The sequence below is a fragment of the Argiope bruennichi genome, chromosome 10 (genome assembly GCF_947563725.1).
Source record: "Argiope bruennichi chromosome 10, qqArgBrue1.1, whole genome shotgun sequence".
NCBI lineage: Eukaryota > Metazoa > Arthropoda > Arachnida > Araneae > Araneidae > Argiope > Argiope bruennichi.
Genome location: NC_079160.1, coordinates 11,207,047 through 11,230,520, shown reverse-complemented (window position 1 = coordinate 11,230,520; position 23,474 = coordinate 11,207,047). Strand labels below are relative to the sequence as shown.

At 32.4% G+C, this 23,474-nt stretch overlaps 1 protein-coding gene across 1 annotated transcript in view; it reads left to right on the top strand.

The window, feature by feature from the left end:
* Positions 1-23,474, top strand: part of LOC129988447 (serine/threonine-protein kinase SBK1-like) — an 88,816-nt gene that overhangs the window by 20,873 nt on the left and 44,469 nt on the right. The gene's annotated exons all lie outside the window — the stretch shown is intronic.

Below are 23,474 nucleotides of genomic sequence, written 5' to 3'. Positions count from 1 at the left end.
CATTCTTTCTTTCTTTTTTGTGTCCGTATTTTCAGGGTAGTTTTTAATTTTATGTTTTCATTCGATTCTCAAGGATTATATATTCGAAATGATTCAAATTCAAATAAAATAACTTCAAAACATTAGTTTTAACTTTTTGGAAATTTACTTTTTTCATGTTTTTAGATTTGCCTATAGATAAATGTATTTTTTTTATAGTTAGCTGATTGATTTATAATTAATAACTCTGGCAAAACTTAATAAAATATTTTAGATTTTGGTAAAATTATTTTTTAATTTTTGCCCTTTTTGTAAAGCATTTCTTTTAATCCTTAGCACTCGACTTGTTTGCCTGCATACTTCTGGTTTAAAACATTTATAGTTCAATTTTTTTATTCATGATATTTTATTCATGTTGCAGTTATGATCAGATGATGAGTAGGAACCAATAATTAGGAATAATTGTGATTTCGGTAAAAGTCTGTTTATATTGCTCATATACACCAGTGGGCGTGGTCTCCTCAAATTTTTCTTGCATACTCTCTAATAAAGGAAAACCGAAATAATGTTTTGTTATGGCATTGGTATAGTAAAATATTTTTATGTATTGGAGTACAATAGTTGCGAAATATTAACCTTTGGTGTGAATTTAATATTTTTACTGAATATATCGCATGATCTTTGGCGACTGTTTTGGCGATTAATCTCTGGCATGCGGTTAATACAAAAATCCAAAAATGTGTTTATGACCCGCTTTCTTCAATCGATTGAAACAAAAATGTGACGCAGAACTACACTTGCAATCATAAAATCACAAAACAAATTTGATAAATTTAAGTCATTGCGATGTTGTTCACCTATCGCTTTTACATATTTCTGAAAATGCAGACGCAAGGCAGCGTGATTCACAGTAGCACCTAATGTTTCCTGCTGGATTTCGAGGACATGTCTAACAATGCTGCTTTTTAAAGCAACAACAGAGTTAGGTTTGTCCTTGTAGACGCTATCTTTTAAATATCCCCACATACAGAAATCGCAATGATTCAAATCAGGTGAAAGAGGTGGCCACGCATTTTGGAAACATCTGTTAACTATACGATCCTCGCTAAAAATTCGGTGAAGCAGTTGTGTAACAGTGTGAGCAATGTGTGGTGGTGCTCCATCCTGCATGAATATTGTTGAATCATGGCAGTTTCTGTCTTGCAAAGTAGGGATCACTTTACTTTCTAAAATTTGAGTGTAACTAGCACCTTTTACGGTGTAGCGAACTAGCCTTGTTGGTATAAGATTTTCGAGAAAAAAAAAGGGACCAATAATAAAGTCAGCAGTCATACCACACCAAACTGTAACAAATGTTGAATTCAAAGGTTTCCAAAAACAGTATGCGGTTTGGATGAGCCCTATATCCTACAGTTATGGGTGTTGACTTGTCCGGATAAAGTAAAATGCGCTTCATCAGTCCACAAAATCTTTCGAATCCATGATTTGTCTTCATCAATTCTGGCAAGAACGAAGTTTGTCAAATCATTTCTTTCTTGTGGATCGCCTGTTGTAAGTGCTGCAAAATTTTAATTTTATATGGATAGCGTCTTAAAATGTAGCGCAAGACTTTGTGTACTGTTAAGTCCTTGCTACACTTCTAGTGTTTACAGGTCACTGATCCACTAACCCTGAATCAATTGTTTTCCTAATCTCTTCCACACCTTCCTGATTCACAGATCTTCTTCCTCTAGTTCTAGAGAGCACTCCGAATTCTTCAGTAGCTTCAAATTTATAAATCATTTTCTTTAAGCCATTCACAGACATCGGTCCTTTTCTCAAATCTCTAAGACGACGATATTCTTTCAAAGCAGCACTATAATTGCTATTCTTTTGGTAATAACATTTTAGTAACAGAGAACGTTCTACCTTTGACAAAGTCATGATTATAGCTTAAAGATACATAACTTTTATCATCATAATGAGTTTAAATTTGAAGTGGTATTCATTTTGACAATAGTACTGAGCAAAAACGATGTACAGCGCCATCTATTGCAAAAAAATGAACTAATTTTTTTAATGGTGTAATTCATTTCCCCATGTTTTAAATATAACATATACCAAATTTCTTCAATATACTCCATGTAGTTTTTCTTTTACAGTCCTTCAAACACTTACACTTTAATTATAATCACCCTGTATATTATTTAGTGTAACTATTAAAATATTTCTATACAAAGTTGTTTCTAATTGATCCCCCCTCCTACTAATATCCAGCCAGTTAAAACCCACATACTAAACTTTATCAATAGTCCCAATATCTTTCAGCTCTCTAGAGTCAATGGCTTTTTTTTTTAGTTACCATGATCACATGCACACAGACGGACAGACAGACATCTTCCCAAATTAATTTGGTCTTAAATTTGATAGGAGTTTATAATTTCCGAAATGTATTTAGACCACATTCTAAATGTCATCCATCCAACTTGCTCGATTTTTCAGTTATCGTATTTATACATGAAAAAACAAATTAAATCACGGAACAGTTTCTTAGAGGCTTCATTCCAGAAATATATTTTTCGAACACGTGGAGTTCTAAAACGTGGAGAATCATCAAAATCTCATTGCTGAACTTTTTGATGATCCCAGTACTTTCCCTTTTTCTCTTTCGTATAGCAAAAAGTAAGGGAAAAAAAAAAGGGGGGGGGGTCTTGACAGCCTAGCGCAAGACAGCAAGTAGATGAATGGCATGCGTAGTTACTTTTGTCGTGTCTCTTTGATATGATGAGAATGACTTCAGTGTCACACATTTCGCTTTCTGTTATTTTGAAGCAAATGTCTACCTCCATCCATCCAATTAAAATAAACGATAGAATGAGCGATTATTTTTTCTTGATAATTATCGGAAAACTGTGACGTCATAGGAGCATCATCGTCTTTTCTCTTTTTCCATTCGAAGAAATTTTCCAGGCTCCTCCTTAAAGCTCTCTGATGAACTAAGCCTTTTAACTTTCCCCTTTTTCACACGAGTGGCAGGAGAATCCTGGAAGCTCCCCAAGAAATTCTTGTTTTGCCTTCCTCCTTGGCAGGAGTTGTCAATAACAGCTGTTGGCTCGCCCCTGATATTTATAATAACGCTCTTTTTGTTCGATTTTTTGGCGAACTCTCAAAATTCCGCCGTTCGCTCAACACGTCACTCAGGTCCTCAATGACTGCCAATGCTATTCACCATCGAATGTATTTCTTCAATTGATGGAATCCGTTCTTTAACATTTAATCAAATATATATATTAATTCGCTCATTCTATTTTATTTCCTTGCAATTTTTTTTGTTGTGAAAAAATTCTATGATTTAGTGGATGTGTGTGTGTGTGAGTGTGTGTTTTACATTTTGATTTCGTTTTGCTTTTTCATGTACGAAGTATACAAACAGTACCGTAATCGCCAAACCAGCAAGAGTGGTCTCCTAAAAACTTTCTCGCATATTCTCCAGTGAAGGAGTTATCCCATATAATTACTTACCATTGACAGACAATAATTGCAGGAATTTAACATTTTTACTTAATATATCATGTCATTCTTGGCGAATTCCTTGGACATTAACCCCTGGCATGTAGTTAATAGTTTCCGAAAATCGAATTTGGGTTTCTGACACGATTTTCCCAACCAACTGAAACTAAAATTTGGCAGAGATCTGCACTTGCAGACGTAAAATAACTCTTAAAAACCACAAACCAAATTTGATATATTTAAGTCATTGCGTTTTGGAGTTATTGTGTTTACATGTTTCTGAAACTATTGGATTTCACTCGAACTCTGACAGGTATCTTCACTACAGATGTTAATGAAGTGCATGGGATATTTATCTATTTAGCTTCCTTGTTTTGTAGTTATTCTAATAGAAAGCCAGATGAACTTTTTCACAGAACAGATTTTTCTCTTCTTTTTAGATAGAAGCATACAAATTCGGTGTAAAGACCGTATAACAAATTTTATTCGACTATTTCAAAGTATTTTTGTATTATCTTTGTCATAGGCAGACAGACAGACAGACAGAAGGACGGATACTTACAGAAAAAACATTATTCAAAAAATATATCTTTCTAATTCAGAGAAGTCTGAAACATGGAGATTCGTTAAAATGTCGAGTTTGATTTCACTGAGAATTATAATAATTTATTTACACTTCGGAAAGTAAAAGGAAAAATTGATCTCTAGATTTCAAACCTCCGTAGATGAACAAAAAAAATTTTAACTATGTCTGTGAACATTATTATTCAAAAATGCTTTGGGTTAATAGGATGAACTTTGGTATATGCTTTTTACACCTAATTTGATGATTTCTTTCGAATTTTGAACGAAATCTTTTCAAAGAAAGTTTGTCTAGTTGGCTATTCGAATGCAAATAATTATGATAAGCGTGTAACACTGGATAAATAAAATTTAGTTCACAGGTTCGCATCTATAATTTTATTATCGGAATGAAATTTGAAACCAAATATTTCAAGGGGTATTTTTGCGTACATATATACCTGATAATTCAAAAATGTTACATCTTAAGTAAATGAATTTTTTTTTCATAATTTTAACATCTAAAGTGTAGATTTTTATCAAATTTTGATACAAATTTGCCAAAATGTTAACCATTTTTCCATCTGCTGTTTTTCATGTATGTAAATATGATAGCTTAAAAACGAAATGGATAAATTATTGAAATTTTTAAGTGATCTACAAATAGTAGTTTTCTATCAAATTTTGTTTTGAATCGTTGGAAAAAATCATCCAAATGACACATGCGTTTTTGTGTATCAACCATTTTCAGAGATTAATCAACTCCTAAAAATTGCCTAAGATCATGTAGCTGATTTGCTATGAGTGAGGACAAAACCCGTGACCTTGTGGTTCGCAGCCGAGTAACAAGACCACAAGACAAAAGCAGTTCCTTGTGTTTCGTAGCTGTTAACTGGCTTATAAGCTCTTCACCACAGTACTCTCCCTCCAGTGAGTCGGAGGTGAGACGAACGATATGGCTGTTGAGTGGTGATGTATTAGCCGTTGAGTCAAATGCGCCTGTACCCATTGAGTTGCGCCAAGCGTTATGGCGAACGCGGTTGCTATTGCTTTAAGTGAGTCTGACGGCTTTGTGTTGCTGCGTCAAGTGAATCTCACGACTTGGTTTGCTGTGGGTAGATGGCGGTACAACAGCTGTGCGAAGCTTGAAGGTTCATTGTCCGAGGTCATCAATGTTGAAGATTGTTATGCGCGAGGATAGAATCTGAGACCTTTTGGTTCGCAGCCAAGTAGCAAGACCACAAGACAAAAGCAGTTGCTTGTGTTTCGTAGCTGTTAACTGGCTTATAAGCTCTTCACCACAATGCATATACATCACATCTTTTCTGTCTGTCTCAAAGTGCTTTTGAGCTCTCGCGTTCATAGACATAAGTACTGTGTTTTTGACCTCGGGCGGGTCCGAACGTAAAGATTCGCCAAAATAAATAGTTCAAATATTTTGGTGATTAAAATATTTTCTCCTTGTATACTTCATATACGAGAAAGAAAAAAAAAGACAAGTTTAATGTGACATTTATACTTATATACAATGAAAAAATTTAACTTGTTTGGATTCTGAAGGTTTTAAAACTTTTGTTATCATGTTATTTTATATATTGCTAGAAATACTTCGTTTGTAGTGTTTCCCATACTTTTTATTTAACCTAATTTGTTTCTTGCTTGTTTGGTCAAAAGTAGCCTATTTTAATATTTTTGGAATTTATAATTAATTTTAATTTTATATATGACTCTTTATCCAACTGGATATTCGGGTTAAAAAAGCTATACTATTTGTAACGACGAAATATGAAGTACAGAGAACGGAAAGTAGTCAAAAATAACATTGTTTTTATTTATGTACTTAATAATTAAAATATATATATATATATATTTGATCTTGACTCTGAAGGTGAAAATAAAATCGTAAAAGCGTGAGTCACCAATGAAAATAGTTATGAGTAGACTTAAGTTGAAATACATCAAATGAAAAAAATTCCAACATTTGCTGGAAATTTGAAAATATTTTACAAACATAATAAAAATTATGATTTGCTCTCTGTGTTTTTAAGAGGGTCTGATATTTTTGCGCCTTTGTTTTTACCTCCATTATTTCATTATAAAATTTTTGAGTACATAAATAAATGAATATTTTAAAAAAACTATTTTTTTAATTGAATTGTTTACTTATTTTTCAGCATCGAATTGTGAGCTGTTGTCTTATTGCTTGAGAACAATTAATTTCACTGCACGTAATTTAAGAGATATCTTGCAGTTCCCGAGAATGAGGAAAGATAATAAATAGCCTATTTTTAAACCTAGCTGGAGTGTTATTTACATTGTACATATTTCTACAATGGAACATTCGTTTAACTTCGCCATGCAGTGAAGAAAATTTAGCACGCATTTTAGATTAGCATGCATTTTTGAATAACTGGATTGAAATTTGATTCAAATCTACGCACTGACATAACATATAACAAGTGCAGATAACATATTATACTTTATTTCCTTAATTAGCTATAGCATTCAAATAAATACGATTAAGACCAACGAGAATGGTTTCTCCAAAACTTTCTCGCATACGCTTTTATAAAGGTGTTATCCTCCGTGTAGCTCAAATGCTTTTGAGATTTATTTATTTTTTTTTGTCACAAATGGACAGACAGACATAATGCCAAAAATATGTTTCTAAATTCAGGAATTTTAAAAAGATGAAATTCGATTTTTTTTAGTGATTACAGTAGTTTCTTTTATTTCGTATATGAGAACTTAAAAAGGTGGCAGATAGTCAATCAACAGGTAGATATAGTTCAAAAGTTGAAAAATATTTACAATTCTGTCGATAGAGTCACTGGCCGAATTTTATTAATCTAACATGTTGAATTTTTTAATTATCGCTTTCATAGATAAACAGAGAGATATAATTTCTTGATCATACTTTTAGGAGAAAAAGGAGGTCTGAAGCATTAACATTTAACATCTTGAACATTGAGATTTTGAAAAATCACCATACTTGAGAGCTCCCGAGTCTAAAAGACACATTTTTGGAGCTGCGTATGTTTATATGTTTGTGTGTCTGTTTCTGAACACCATAATTCAAAAACAAATCTCAACTGATAAAATGCATGCTCGGTTTTTACTCAAAGATTGCAGAATTCTTTCAACTTTCAACTTTATGTCGATAAATCCATGTCCATGCGAACACGATGATTTTAAAATGTCATAATCTGGGAGAAAGAAGTCGAGCCTACAGTTTGGAGCAAGTGCTTCTGCTTATTCGCGTGTGTGGAATCGCGATTGCTCAAAACTGCGACGTCTTAAGCCCCGTTCCTACGGCCGGTGCACATCTTTAGACAGGTACATTTTGCCATCGCTTCCCTCTCTTGTAGTTTTCCGGAGTTCTTTGATGTCTGTTCATTTTATTGACAAATTGCGGGAAGCTACCGATCGACGTCTACAGACGTGGGTTTTCCTACATTGGGTAAAATGGCAGATTTATGATCATATCCGTAAAGATAACGAGCCGTCGGAGCAGGGCTTTAGAATATTGAAGTTTGGTTTGTGATATTGTCAACTACAATATATTGTCTCTATTAAATTTTGAAACGAATCGATGGAAAAAAGAGATAAAATCCATACACAGTTATGAAGCACAAAACCGCATCGTATCGCGTTGTATACGAAAAAGTCAAGGGAAGAACTCTCCCTTGTTAGTAGTAATACAGATATTTATATATCAGGTAGTATGTGAATACATGAATGCATGCCGGCGTCCTGGCATAGGAGTAGCGCGTCTTCCCCGTGATTTGGACGTCCCAGGTTCGAGTCTCGATGCGGGGCTGGTTGTTCTTCTTCTATGTTCTTTCTGTGAGGTGTGTGAATATGCTCCCCGTGTAAAAAGGGGTTGTGCAAGCGAATGCAATGCATGAAGTGGCTAAGTCGTACGCTGGGCCTTAGTTGGTGCTACTGTAAAAAACAAGGTCGTTCACTTGGGTTTATGAAGTGTCATAACACAACAACATCATGTATGTATATATTTGTTAAATATGAAACGATAACGCTTGAATATGATAAAAATGCTTTGAGCTAGATGAATGAAACTGGATTCCTGGACTGAATGCAAAATTTGTAGATTTCTACCAAATTGTAACGGAATCCTGCCAGAAGAAGTCCGGTTTCCTTAATACAGGTACATACAATAACAAAAAGGAGGAACTAGATAAATAAACACATGCTTATTTAACTAGTTCCCTTATGCATGTAAACACGTGTTTGGTATAAATTTGGAACCAAATTCGTCAAGATGTTGACTGTCTGTTGGTTAACACTTTCTTATACATGTAAACGCGATAACGCAAAAACGTAATGACTTAGATAAATGAAATGTGGCATATGATCTTATAACTACAATTGTAGTTTCTAAGTCTAATCTTAATCTAAAAACCTTTGAAAAAAGACATCCAAAATACATATCACCAATAAAAAAATTGCTAAATTCAGTAAAAATGCTAGAATCACGCCGAAAATCGATATTTCGTAACTGTTGTTTGTCCTTGTCATACATTTCTGTATTATACTATAAATAACATAACTCTCATATGCAGAACTCTGAAAATAAAAATCTGAGCTTTTGTGGTATTCACAACCTTACCACAGATCCACAATTTTATAGGTAGGTGAAGGAGGTAACATTCTTATTAAGGAGGATGTAAAAAAGCTTCGGGGGGAATTATTTCCGCTGATTTTCATTTTAATCCCTTATGTTTTCTCGTCATTATCAACATTATTTTCGCGTATCCCTAACAATTAAACTGCCTACTCCCACGGGTACGAGTATCATAGATTGGGAACTTCTGATTATTTCACTCCTTTTGCTCTATTCAGTCTGCTTCTAGATTGATTGCTAATAAGTGAAAATAAAAAGAATAATTCTTAGTGGTTTGGTATTTTTGGAAATTTTAAGCATTGACTGGCAATTTTTTTTTGGGGGGGGGGCATAATTTTAGGAAGTAAAATAGCTAAATCAAAATGCTCAATTTAGCTTTTTCGAATATAAGAGCATTTTTTTCCTAATTTTTTAAAATTTTAATGTCGCTTTTGATTCTTTCATAATTATAATTAATTATAAGGAATGAAAATATTGATAGTTTTGCAGATAAATTTCGAAACACATTTTATTGCACAGAAATTATTTTCACTCTACATAAAATTGTAAATTAATTTTTTTCAATGATAATAATTCAATTATTGTCCAGATTTACTCCTATTATTGAAAACTTGTTACATATTTTTAGAAATATTGGAATTGCAGAACATTAGAAACATCTGCAATGAAATCTAAATCGTTTTCATTATTAATAATTAGTTGTTTTTCATCTTTTTTTTAAAGCTAAGATAAGGACTTAAAGCTAAAGGACTAAGATTTTGCAAATCCTCCCACGTTATTTTATTAATTCTTAATATATTTTCTTTTTTCCTTCTTAAAATTTTTTGTAGTATTAGTAAATAAAGCCCTCTAAGGTAGTAAGTGATTAGGAACATTCTTGTAATCAATGAATCGAGTAAGAGTATGACTACTGTAATAATAAGCTTTAAATGTACATGGAATTTAAAAATACGATGTTAAGTGAACCACGAATATTAAATTATACAAGAGATTTAAATGACATGAAACTCTGTCATTATTGTCGGCAAAAATTGTGGTCTTCAAAGACGACTTTTGAAGCCTGACTATTAATATTATGAAATATTTACTCAGTTAAATCTTTGGAAGTTTATACCCGTCGATCGAAATTTTCATTTTGGCGCGGTCGATATAATTTTTTATCTAATAAAAATGAAATCTTATTCGTTTTGTTATAATTTTTGCAAAATTTACTATGCAACCATTTATATTGTGTTCGACATGCATATGCGTCATCGTTTGACTGTAAAAGCTGGACTTGTGTGACTTCTGCAATTAACTTGTAGGAAATAAATTCCGAAGTTAATTGATTAGTTAAAAACAGTATTGAAGTAAACAAAACTGAAGTTAATTACATATATTTCTCTTTTTTCTGTAATACATGGATTTATAGATATTAATTTGTCAGAATATTGGTTCCTTGAGATTTGACTACTGGGATTATAATCCAAATCTTTACTAGATATGAGTAAAGAGGGGGTCGTTTACCTGTTTCTTCATCAAACTCACCCTCTGTGAACAGTTTATTAATTTTTCTCTAGTTCGAAATCTAAAAGTTTAATATGAAGTATATATTGGACTCCGAGATAAAACGAGCTGCCGGTTAATCTGTGAAAAAGGTGCGCTTTTGCGATGTGGCGGATCGATTTCTGAGATAAGCTCTTATAGCGAGTTAAGTTTCATGCGAGCACCTTCGCGTAATTGCGCAATTGAAATGCTGCGATTTGAGAACATCCTTGCAGCAAGAAAATTAGATTCTCTAAATATTCCGGATCGAATGTAATTGCTCGGTGCACAGGTAGTTCAGACGGATCCTTTTCGTTGAATGGTGATATTTTTAAAAATATCTTCTTTCCATATGGAAATCTGCGTTTATGATGAACTCATACAATTGGGATAATAGATAATTGCCATTTCATACACTTGCGTTTAATTAATTATAACTGTATGCAAATGTTTATCACGCACAAAATTTTTAAACTCACTTCTCTTAGTGTATTAAAATCTACTATTTTTTTATTTCTTTTTTTGTAATTAATTGTAATAAATACTCTATCTTAAAATCAATTTTTCCCCCGATTCACTAGCATTTGGCGACGCTCGTATGGAACCAAATTTAGGTAAATTAATAGCTTGAATCCTCAGTAAGAAATGAAAATATTACTGAATTGTCGCCGAAAATGCACAAATGTAGATTCAAAAGGGAATAAAATAATTGATTCTAAATTTGCATCTTTTTTGTAACTTTTGAAAAGAAAGTTTTTTTTTTTGGAAAGTTTCATGTTAAAATCATTACATTTCAATAAATATCACTAATAGCATAAATATTGAATTTTCGGCTAAGAATGCGAAAATAGAAAGAAATGAAAAGGAAGAAAAGGTAAGGAAAAGCGAAGTTACAGAGATTTACTTTCTCATATACACAAAGAGAAATGTTTGGAACCATATAAAAATCCTCGCTTTCCCAAATGTTGGCCAATCTCCATGTTTCAGATACTTCCAAAGGCCGGAATTTCAGATCTCCGATTCTTTTAGGAACTTTCATATAAGCTTCGGGGCCCCTTTTCCTTCCCTCAACTTAAAAAAGAAATTATTGATTTTAATATTATCCTTATAAAATCAGCTTTAAGTAGCGAGTTTTGACTAATTGATATAAAACTTGCAAATGGAAACAGTTACTTGCAAATCACTTTCAGAAGACCTGGTTTCTGTATTGCGCCAGTGAAAATGCGAATAATTGAAATGTAAAAGTAACTTAAAAAATATTATTAAAAAACTTTCAATGTTACCCAAATAATATTTAATTATAGCATCAGACCTTTTTTTAAAATTTTAAAGCAGAACATTTTTGCAGTTATTAAATAACATAATATAAAACTTGCAAATGATAATTTATTAGAATGTTACTAGAATCGTGTTCAAAAATTTAAACAATACTTGATTCTAATTTGAATAAGCTAGATTACACGTCCTTTATAAATACAAAATTCATAATGTTATATTTAAAAATTAATTTATGCGAAGTTATAAAAAATAATACGAAAAAAAATTAAGTATTTTTGAAAGTATCTCCCAAAAGCACGGGCCCTCTAAAGTTATGAGAGCCCTAGACAGTCGTTTACTTTTTCTACTTAATTGTCCGATCCTGCAATGTACATGATAATTCAAGAACTCAGTTAGCTGTAACCGTGAAATTTTAAAAAAGTGCTCTTAACAGTAAAATCGTATTTCGGATGTATGCCTTCAGCAGGAAATCTATCTGATTGCACGTCAATATCCAAGAATACACCTTAACACCTTACACTTTAACTCAAAAACATGCGTAGATAAATAAATGACATTTAGGATTTAGTTCTATCATAATAGAGTTCCAAATCTGTAGCCAATTTTTATCAAATCCTTCGAATTGTAAACCGTCTATCTATATGCGTTCATATGAATGTGACAACTCAAAAATGCAACGATTTAGGCAAACGAAATTTGAATATTTAGTCTTATCATTAAGCTTGTAAATTTGTATCGAGTTTTGGACTAGTAGCTTGTAGATTTGTATCAAATTTTATACAAATCTACGAGTAATCTATTTTGTACAAACAAGTATTTGTTCTTGTTTTTCTACTACAAGTGTGTTGTATATAAGTACAAATGCTTTTGTACTATAAGAGTTTTTGTACTAAAGTGTTTTGTACTACAAGTGTTTTTATATTAAAGCGTTTTGTACTACAAGTACAAGTGTTTTTGTACTACAAGTATTTTGTGAAAATTACAAGTAATCTATTTTGTACAAATCCACAAGTATTTTTATTTCAAGCTTGTAGATCAAATTTTGGACTTTATATCAAATTTTGGACCAGAATACATGCAAATTTCATACTTTGTTTTCTTCACCCTACAGTGAAGCACAAAATGACCCATGTTGTGTTAGTAGACAAAAAAAATCGAGGAGAGACATTCCGATTGTTTGGGACTATATTTATTATCTCCGTAAACACGATACTTATGCTAGACGGATTAAATTTGGGATGCGGTTTTCAAAAATGAAAAATGTAGAATTCCATCAAATGTTCCGTTCTACAAGGAATGTTGGATGTTAAGTACAATAAATTTAAAACACAAAAAACTGGACACGTGGAGTGCAGTATGTAGTATTCACATCTAAATTTTAGATCTATATCAAATTATGTGCTTAATCGATTAGAAGTAAAAGCTCTAAAATGCACAAACGATTTTGCTGACTGCTTGGCGGAACTCAACAGAAATTGTGATACGTTGTGGAATTATTCAGTTAAGACACTTAGTCTCCTGTCTTCAAGATCTTAACCCCACTCTAATCCAGTTATAGCAGCATGTTATCTGCCCCGAAAACTGAGATCCTGATACAACTGAGATGTCTTCAACGGAATTAATTGATTCTCACATGATTCATTGCTTCACCCCAATGTAGTTTTGAAATCTATCGCTCATGTTCGAAGAAGAATAAATGAAAGGGAGCTCTCACCTTCTCACAGTAATGTATTACAAACACAATGTGAAGTATTTTGTGCTTCCCTGTATAGTGAATCATAAACAGCTACTCTAATATGCCTTGAAAGAAAAATCTGAATAAGTAGACTGCCTAATCTTTAGAGTCATCACCGGCCACGGTACAACCCCTCTAGTAAAATGCATCTCCTATCATCGGTAGAAAATAGTTGACTTCACAACATTTTTGCAGCCACCAAGGGTGCGAGAACCAATCACGATCTCGGAAGATTCTCATCCCTATGTCTGAAGTGCCCTCGACTGTATAGAGAAGAAAACCGAATGCGAAATTTGGGCATCTTCTTTCCAACATATCGAGTCCAAAATTTGATGCAGACTTACAAGTTTAGTGACAAGACATATTTATTTAGTGACATGCACATTTAATATACATTCAGCTTTTTTTAGTGATTGAGTGATTATATATATTCATTCATATTTAATATAGATTTATTTTTTTAGTAACATACCTATTTAAATTTCATTTGTCTAAATAGTTACATTGTTGAATCATCACGTTTACCAGTATGCACTAGGACTGACGATGAAGCCTTCTGAGGATTTTCATTAAAAATCTAAGACAGATCCAGAATTCTAATCATAAAACTATACGTCAAATGTCATTTATTTTTCTACACGCGTTTTCAGTTATTATGCCGTTCTCTACCGTTAATGTGTTCATATGAATATCGACACATCACTTTTTACTTTCTTGTTTACGAAGTTTAGAGAATGTATTTTAATTTCAAAAAATTCAAATTTGAGATGTTGACGAATTTCCACGTTTTAGACCACCCTTTCGAAAAACACATTTTTGGAAAATGTTTATCTATCTATATGTGACAAAGATAACTAAAAACAAGAGCTAGATGGATGAAAGTTGGTATATTGTCTCTACATCAAACCAAGTTTTTAGACTTCTATCAAATTTTGAGCAAAATCCATTTAGAAAAAGTCAGTCTCTCCGGTTGTTCGAATATAAGTGAATACGATAGCTATAAAATAAAGAGAACTAGATAGCTAAAATTCTGTAGTCAGATTTAACATCTATAGTTTAAGTACCTAGCTGAAAATTTACCATCTAGGTAAATTTTGAGCCGAATCAATCAAAGGATTTTTCGTCTGCCGGTCTGTATCTTTAGAAACCTGTAAACGTGGCAAGTTAAAATCGAAATGCCTTTAATATATCAAACTGGTACGAGATTTTGTAACTACAATTTTCGTTCCGTGTGAAATTTTGGTTTCAGTCGAATTTGGAAGAACGTGTCTAAAGCAAATTTCAATGTTCGGATATTAACCCTATCAAAGATGAATCCCCAAAAGGTTCGCCAGAACCACATGAAAAAATGCTTAAATTCCCATCCATTGTTAATATTTCGTAACTGTTGTATCCTAACGCCATACACTGATAGATGCAAACTGTTTTCCACCAACATACACTCGACGAATAAATATTTCCCATATGTTTTCTGCTATGTTAAGATCGGAGGATTTAACTGGCCATAGTAACACTGCTACATTATTTGCAACGAACCCATTTTGAACTCCATTGGTGGTGTAATTGGAGAGTCCATCTTGTTGAAAAGGCTATTCTTTTTCTTAATTCGAAGTCGTAAGGAAGGAGATCAGAATTTAGCACTTGAATATAGTCTGTATTTTTCTGTCTACCATTGAGAAAGACCAGACTCTCCATATCTAACTGCTGACCAGGTCATTAAGCTTCTTTTCCCTTTTGTCGAATTGAATGAAATATACATTTTTTTTTATATATTTATACAATGCCAGCATAATGATAATAGTCTCAGTTGAAATTCGTGTCATCTGAAAATATCGTAGAAGCCCATTCTGTGATCCATTACTGGTTTCTTTAGCCCAAAACAAATAGTTATCGATATGTATTTGATTGTATTTGGGATGATGCTTCCACTTTTTGAAAATGAGTTTTTTTTTTGACTTTTTTATATAGTGCAAACTGTTTTCCTTGACACACGAGGAAGTCCTGTCTGATTTCGAGCCTTGGAAACACTTTCACTGCTTTTTTAAGTTGGTGAGCAAGTTCTCTTTCAACATGAGGCGTAACTTTTGAGACATACCCATCTTCTTTCTCTTTGCATTTCTATCTAGATTTCTGATTTAGAAACAGTATTGCGACTGATGCGGTATATTTTCGCAATTCCTCTAACAGGTTTACCATCACTTTTATGTTCGAAAATCTGGCCTATTTAAAATTCCTTTAAGGGTAATATTCTAAGTATTAATAAAAAGAAAACAAAAACGAAATTTTTAATAAAATAAGCTTTTTTGAAAAAATTAGTTGAAGAAAAGTTGATAGTTATTTTTAGGGGCGAAAAAATTTTAGTCCTATTTTTAAGCAGCAGAAATCATGTTAATATGGGTATTTTTTATTAGCATTTGGATAGACATTGTATTAAGTGAAATTAACGAAAACTAATTAAACAAAATCTGCATAAGGATCTGATAGTCAGGAGAAAAATATAAAAAAAAATTTACAAAAAGCGATTGCCCTTCTTATTTTTGTACGCAGTATATGAATGACATCAATGTAAGTTTATAAGTTGAGAAATATTCACTCGTTAATATAACAGATGATTAAAATAACGGCAAAATGCTATAGTTAAACGTTTAGCGTGGACTACACTCCAAAAGCTATCTTTTCTTTTCTCACACTTTCATTTCATTTGATTTTTTCCATCTTTGTTAAGAAGGAATATTTGAGATTATATCCATCATTCGTTTCATGAAATACTAGATGTCTCAAATTATGTAAACTGTCGCTAATGATAATTTTAATATTTTCAAAATTTAATCAACAGTTAATATATTAATTAAATTAAATTTTGATCAGAATATCATCAAGGGGTAGTGAATTTGTGAAGAAATTGATTTCAAGGATTCCATAACATTTGTTACAATAAATTAAAAGACAAGTAGATTCAAATAAAGATAAAATTTATTTTTTGTTGTTATAAATAATTAAAATAAAAGGGTAAATTCCAACTTTACTTTAAATAAACTTATTAGTAATTAACTAATAAGTTTAATTAAAGAAAAGTTGGATTGTAACTGTCAACTGAAAAGGAAGAAATTTATGAGGAAAAACAATTTAACGCCTCAGAAAAATTAGCAGCCGATTAACACAAACCTATTTATCGAAGTTGCTTTTTCTCTGATGGCTTATATACCACTACTTTTTAATTAAAGTGCTTGAGTACCAAGAGTGCCAGGGACATTAAGTAACCAGACTTAAATGTCCCTGGTACTGACTTCTTTTAAAAAAAGAAGAAACTGTAAAGAATTTTAGAATCAATTAACTAGCATTATTTTTCCCGGAGTTCCGAAACTTTCGATTTATCAAAAACGAAAAAAAAAAAAAAAAAAAAAAAAACGGATGGAAAAATGAACTGCAAAAAAGAAAAATGAACTGCAAAAAATAAATTGCAAAAGCAAATTTATTTTTTACTTTTTCTCGCTTTCTCGTTTTAATTTAGAAGGCATTGTCTTTTTTAAATATATATATATATTATTCAGGAACATCAGTATTTATAATGATTTCTGAAAGGCTCTAGGTCGATTTATTGTTGTTTTGTTTTCAAAAAGTGAAAAGCTCTTTTTCTCTTGAGACTTGATCTTCATCATCCATTTCTCATTTTTCATACTTCCAAAAGGGCACTTTGTCTCTTTTAATGACCTTTTTTTTTTTTCATCCACGAGATTAAATTCTGTTTTCTTCTTTCGTTGTGTTTCTAATATCATTTTCGGAATTGTCCACCGATTCATTTTAATCGTTATTTTTTGAAGCACCGTTAATGTTTTCTTTTTCTTAAATACTTGCGCAATATGGTATGTTTTGCATGCAGATTATGCAGGTTGGAAAGTACACTTATGTTTGGTCGAATTATGGAACCCATTAGATTCATATTTGGTATTTTCAGTTTAGTAACTTTATTTAGGTTCATATTTTGTATTTTCAATTTAGTAACTTTATTTAGCTTCATATTAGATATTTTCAGTTTAGCACCTTTATTCGGTATTTTCAAATATAGTGGATATACTATCTAAAAGTTTAATACTAATTAATTTACTTGGTTACATTATTGATACTAATTGATTTGTTATCTTGGTATATGATTTAATTTGGTATCCCTTCCATATTTGATATTTCTAATTTAGTATTTTGGTTTGGCATCGCAGTTGTGAATCCAAGTCAAAATATTAATATTCATTTTTATGTTTTGTTGCCATTCTTATTTATTGTATTCATGTATATAGGAAAAGAGAAACAGGCCAACTCTCGACCCGTTCTATACAAGACTTGTTTAGGATCAGCAGTTTTTTTCTATCAAGACCACATAGCAAATATTCTATATAATCTTTTTCTTTGTTCGAATTTTTGCAATCACATTTAAATGATTAATAATCAACGTTCTAATGGATTCAGCCAGCTATATCATATACATATACAATTCTAACAAATTTTAATAATTGAATTCGTTGCATTTTATAATAGTGAGCGCAGCCAGTCCTCCTGTGGACGGATTTCATTTAGAATTGGATAGAAATCTTCAGCTTTTGTGTTAAGACCATATAACAAATTTGTTTTGAGTTTGATTGATATAACTTCAAAAAACTGTATTTTCGGATTCGAAGAGATTTGAAACATTCCACCTAAATTTCGAAGTCAAATGTTTTGGGCTAACGATACTTTTGTATTATATTTTCTATTCGAAACAGTGAGGCTGAAACCCTGTTCAAGGCTTAAATAAACTAGTTCATCCATTCCTACTATCCCTTATAGCAGAAAATTCTCGGCAGCATGGTTTCATGACATTGGCCTGCATTCAGAATATCGGACAATATCTAATGCAATATTACGTGATTTTTATCTTGAGAGATGGAAAAAGTTACGAGATGTGCTTTGAGCCGAAGAAAAAAAACTTGCCGTGACACGCTGCGTTGCCACACTGGGTAATACCAATCTTTGCTGACGCTTTTGTGCGAGGGCTTTGGCAGCAGAATCGTCTCAAGGTCACCTTGCGGTGTGAAGCCTTGGCATCTCTTCCTGTGTCGTCTGCGAGCCACGTGGACTTATCACTCGGTGAACCCTTTCCTTCCGCTTACTTGTTTTTCCTCACCCTCTGTCGCACTGAGCTTTCTCACCCCCTGACCTTCCCCCGTCAGAGGTGGAAGTTTTAAGAACCTAGATGCGCGCTCTTTAAAAATACTTGGGAGCAGAGCAAACTTCCACTTCTTACCGAGTTCAACGGAAATTTTCGAAGTTCGTTAATTCCGTTGCCCCACATGTTCGGACCAGATCACTCCATAAAGAATCAGCAGGGTTCTCTCGCCAAAACTTCCTCACATTTTCTCTAAGAAAGATGTTATCCACCATCACCCAACAAAAGATTGTGGATCTTGAGTAAGACAGAGAACACTTTGCATGCCATTGAGGAATGATAGCTACGAAATATTAACCTTTAGCCTGAATTTAGCACTTTTATTATTGGTACTTTTTCGTTAGCTGGGTGCAAGTGGAAAATCGCCAAATACTGCAGAATTCCGCCAAATTTCTTACGTTTGTCATTCGCTTCACTTGGCTACTTGGCTCGCGTTTGGTTCACAATTGGCGACATTTGCGTCCGGCTAACGAAAAAGTACCTTTTTTTTATTGAATCTCTCTTGAGATTCTTGATGAGTTTTTTTCTGCGATTAATTCTTGACATGCAGTTAAAAGTATACGAAATCCGATTTTTTTTATTTAGACCGATTTTCCCCAACCGATCAAAACCAAATTTGACACAGAACTAGAATTGCAATCACAAAATCGCGTAGCAAGATTGATATATTTTAGATATTGCCTTTTTGAGATAACTCATTTACATGCTTTTGAAAGTACAGATAGACAGACTGTCAAACACTAATTTGGATATGGCTCAAAATTTGATATGTGTTTACATTATACATGCTAAATCTGTACACTATCTGTATATTCAAATGTTCTTCGTTTTGTAGTTATAGTGTTAACTTATATTCGAACAGCTGGACAGGCTTCCTCGGAATGGATTTTGCTCAAAATTTGATATAAATCTACGCATTCAGTTGTAATCCCGTATGCTAAATTTGATCTTTATAGCTCAAAGCGTTTGAACTATCGAGTTTACAGACAGACGAACAGAATGATAGACAGACATTTTCCACAAGTGTGCTTTTTCTAACTTAATGAAAGTGAAACATGCAGATTCGTCAAAATCTCGAGTTCAAATTTTTTGATGATCACAATACTTTCTGTGTACTTCATATAGGAGAAAGTAATTACTCGATCTGGTTATAGGCAATAACATTCAAAATTTACAGTCTTCTAAAGAGAATGCGAGTTCACATTTCACGTTTCAGTTATAGTTACGCAATTTGGGTTGATTGGTTTAAAGCCTTGCAGTCCAGTGAAGAGAAACATGTACACATTTAGACATTTTCAATTAGGAATCAGAAACATTTTGGAAGTTGTACGTCCGAATCTAAATCATGGATAGACGAACACAACTAAGACTCCGAGAAATCGCTTTTATCTCTACCTCTATTTCTGCCTTCTCATATACGAAGTATAAAGTATTGAAATCGTCAAAAAATTCGAACTCGAGATTTTGACGATTCTCCACATTTTTAACCTCCCTGAGTTCGTAAAACACATTTTAAAAAAAACGTCCGTCTGTCTGTGACAAAGATAAATCAAAACCGCTTTGACCTAGTCAGATAAAATTTAGTATTACATATGGTTTTTACATCAAATTTTTAGATTTCTGTCAAATTTAAAGCAAAATCTATTTCGTGAAAGTCTGTCTGTCCGGCTATTCGAATGTAAATTAGCAGGTAGCTACAAAACGAAGACAGCTAGGTGGAGAAATTTCGGTTCACATAATTTAACATTTGTATTGTAATCATCTGTAAAATTTTGAGCCAAATCCAATATGCCGGTCTGTTAGAAGCATGTAAACTGAAAAACGGAATGATTTAAATATATCAAATTTGGTATGCGATTTTTTGACTGCAATTGTAGTTCTGCGTCAAATTTTGATTTCAATCGGTTGACGAATAAAAACTTTATAAATTTCAAATTCGTTTTTATTAGAGAGTATGCGAGAAAGTTTTGAGGAGACCACTGTCGCGGGTTAGTTCTTAATGCTTTTGAAATATGCTCAATCTATCAATCAATGATAGGATTTTGTCTCGCTTAGCTCCATTTTGCCATCATAATTTTAAGTCTGTGATCATTTACGTCATTTAATCATACTGAAGATGTTATTTACCCTGTTGGGTCTGTAAATATATTCTGTGCATATCGTTTTCATTTGATTTTTTGGGCCTATTGTACTGTTGCTGCCATGCATTTTAACTCCAGCATGGATTCAAAAGATTTTTCTTTTCTTTAATTTGTGTTATGAAAGATAATCTGTCTCATAAGTTCAGCTCATTTTTTTTCTCAAATTTATAGATTTTTGCGGTTCCATAAATAGACATTAATGGTAAGGATTACTGGGAGTACTTTCCTTAATCAAGAGATTTCATTTGTCTTATAATTTTTCAGGTTGGATGTAGCTATGATTGTTCCTCAGCCTCCAATGAAATATCAATTTTACTCATTACTGCCGACAATGCGAATGGCTTATCGACCGGATGTGATAAAAACGCGAAACATCAGTTTTAAGGGGTATGAAATGGAACATTCGTGTTTTCATACACTTTTTAAAGTCAAATATATTGAGAGATTTAAAAAAAAAACTAATATTATGCCTTTGTTGCTAAATACCTTTGCTAAGACATTATCAATAAAAAATGGATAATTGATGAATCATTAAAATAATTCTACCTTACTCAACGACACGAATTTTTTATTCCACATTTATTCCGGTATCTATCGAGTTTAAAATCCTTCCGTGAAAAATTATGTAATTAGAAACATAATCTCGTTTCGACTTGTTTGTTGTATATCGTACGATATTTTTCTCTCATTAGAGCGAAGTGAACCCTTCAAGCTTCCATGAGAATTCAATATTTCTGTATTAATAAAGTTCTGACCCTTTAAAGAAATTTATCACATCTAAATTTATCACATTTATCACACTTTCTTTCCTGTTTGTTTTTCATGAAAGGCAACTTCCCTGGGCACTTCAAAAATTCCCTCTTATTCCTCAGATAATTATATTGTATTCCGGGTGAAAGAAACTTCCCATGTCACTGATGATTATTCTCAGATCATCAACTGATAAAACCTAAAATCTAAAAATATTTTTTTAAACTGACGGGTAATAAAAAGAGCGGCAGTGGCTTTGTTGCCATTTTCCCTATGTGTTATTTCATACATAACCCTATCCTGTATACTTTACAGTTCAATAAAAATATAACAATTTAAAGAAAAAAACTGTGTTATTTATTGAATTCAAATCTTGCGTTAGTACGTTTATCTATGGTGTAACGCTTGATTTTTATTAACTCTAAACTATCAGCTGTCAAATATATTTTATAGGGCTGCCGACACTTTTCTGCACGAAAGGTGGCAAATTCAAATCTTGCGTTAATTTTGGGACACCCTTTATCTATATACTTATAATAAAGCTCAATGTGTGTGTGTGTGTGTGTGTGTGTGTGTTGGCGCTCTACAGGCCATGTCATTTGACATACAGCTATCAAATTTGGTACATGTATACCTTAGAGGTCGGGAATGTGCACCTGGGGTCCCTTTTTTTGAAATTTTAATTAGAATTTTAATTATTGATTAAAAACTAACTTTCCCGCCAAAAAAATCTTCCATTTTCCCCTCCGCCAACTTTTCCGCCAAAAAAAATCTTCCATTTTCCTCACCGCCAAATGAGAAGGCTTTAGTTGTTTTTTTCTCCCAACAGTAATGAGGCTTGGGTTAACATTTTTCGGCGGATTATTTCAAACGATTCTGTTTATTTTCTTAATGTTTTATGCATTTAAAATTAAACATTTTTAATTAATCCATGTTTCAAATTCATTCTGAAGTACTTTTGAATTAAAATAACACAGAATAAAGGAAATTAAAAATGTCTAATCTGCATAGCGTTACCCCAACTGGAGTAGAAAAATTCACGCAGTTGCGTTACCGTAAGTGGCGAGGAAAATTCACGCATGCGCTTTGTGTTCTGATTGTTGCCATGACAACCATTATCAAAGGACGATTTAAATTATTTTTAGGTTAGTTGCATGCTTTTGTAAATAAATTGTATTTATGTTAGTTATATATTTTTTGTATATTCTTATAGTTTTAAGTACATCATTTTTTAAGTAGTTTTTTTAAACCCGTTTTAGACCGATTATTTTAAACGATTCATTTTATTTTCTTAGTGTTTGATGCATTTAAAATTAAACATTGTTAATTAATAGATCTGTTCATGATGAATCTGAGAAAATTTTGTAGACAAATTCTTGAGATATTACATAAATTAAGAAAGATATTCTTTAGTGCCCATAAAGTTTAAACGCTCAGTGACTCTATTATCAGTAATCATATTATTAAAAAAAATGCTTTGTTTCAGTAAAAAATATTATTATATTAATTGCAGATTAATCATTTTCACTTTCATTTAAAGCATAAATTTTACGAGGGGTAACAGAAAATTAGAGAGATACATATCACGTTATGACTGAAGGCCTTTATAATATTATGAGTGAATTATATGACTATCAAAATTTGAAGTTTTAAAATATTTTGCTGAAGAATCTACTTAAAGTTGGAATTGCGTAAAATATGTAATGGTACGACCGGAGTTTAACCCCCTGCTTTTAAAAATCGCCAACAACGGCCTTGCGAAATTTTCAAAAGCAAAAGAGCAGATGTTTAATCATAGTGCATAATAAAGATTGCCAGCTTTGGCGCGTTATCACAACTTGGTGAAGAAGGGGGTTAAACTCCGGTTGAAGCTATTTAATTATTAAAATTTAAACGAACATTAAGATTGGCGAGCCGGCTGGTCGCCAAAGGCGGCTAGTTAGTAATAAAACTATATATCATCCATTTAGCAAGCATCGTTTTTAAGTTGTCACATTTATTTGCTCACGGAAGTCAGAAAGATCTTTCATTGCCAGATTTAGTCCAAAATTTCACAAAAAGTTACAATTTTGGGAAAGAGAATAAATATAAAATTTTATCTGTCTACCTCATTGCGTTTTTTTAGTTAGTTGCGTTAGTTATCCATCATCTGTATCTTCCTTATACAGCTTTCAT